The sequence below is a fragment of the Myotis brandtii genome, unplaced genomic scaffold (assembly GCF_000412655.1).
Source record: "Myotis brandtii unplaced genomic scaffold, ASM41265v1 scaffold1612, whole genome shotgun sequence".
Lineage (NCBI taxonomy): Eukaryota > Metazoa > Chordata > Mammalia > Chiroptera > Vespertilionidae > Myotis > Myotis brandtii.
The window spans coordinates 776,856-777,471 of NW_005355890.1; the positions used below are offsets into that span (position 1 = coordinate 776,856).

Genomic DNA, 616 nt, shown 5'->3' on the forward strand with positions numbered 1-616 from the left:
GCATCTCCCCACCTCAGCCCTGTCCTGCCCTGCCCCTGCCCCAGGTCTTTTAATTTGAGCTGATTTGAAGGTTTCTCTTCCATGAAATTAAAGAGCCTTAAGGCATCACTTCATTAGTAAGACAAAAACACTGAAATGGCTAAGATGGAATAGTGAAATAAATATTGGTAGCGTCCTCCACAATGAAAAATAAATATGAAGAATAAATAATTAAAATGTTTGTAATTGTCTTAAGCAAAAACTGTAGAACACATGATTATGTAAAATAACGATGGCATTGTTAAAAAAAAAAAAAATGGTGCCCTGGCCGGGTAGCTCAGTTGGTTGGAGCATCATCCTGTATACTAAAAGGCTTCGAGTTTGATTCCTGTCAGGGCACATACCTAAGTAGCAGGTTCCATCCTCGGTTGGGGCAACCCATGCACGTTTCTCTCTCACATCAGTGTTTCTCTCTCCCTCTCTCTCTCCCTTCCTTCCTCTAAACACCAATGAACATCCTCAGGTGAGGATTAAAAAGAACTGGTGGAAGGAAGCCATGAGCCCAGGTGTGTGGGCCCCTGCTGTGAGTCAGCGCTGGCTGCAATGCAGCCCGCCCCTCCCCAAACCGCCCCACCCT

The 616-nt window shown here is 45.1% G+C and overlaps 1 protein-coding gene across 4 annotated transcripts in view; it reads right to left on the minus strand.

Moving 5' to 3' along the window:
* The window catches only part of CNGA3 (cyclic nucleotide gated channel alpha 3), a 35,953-nt gene that overhangs the window by 18,477 nt on the left and 16,860 nt on the right, over nucleotides 1-616 (minus strand). The window lies entirely within an intron of this gene.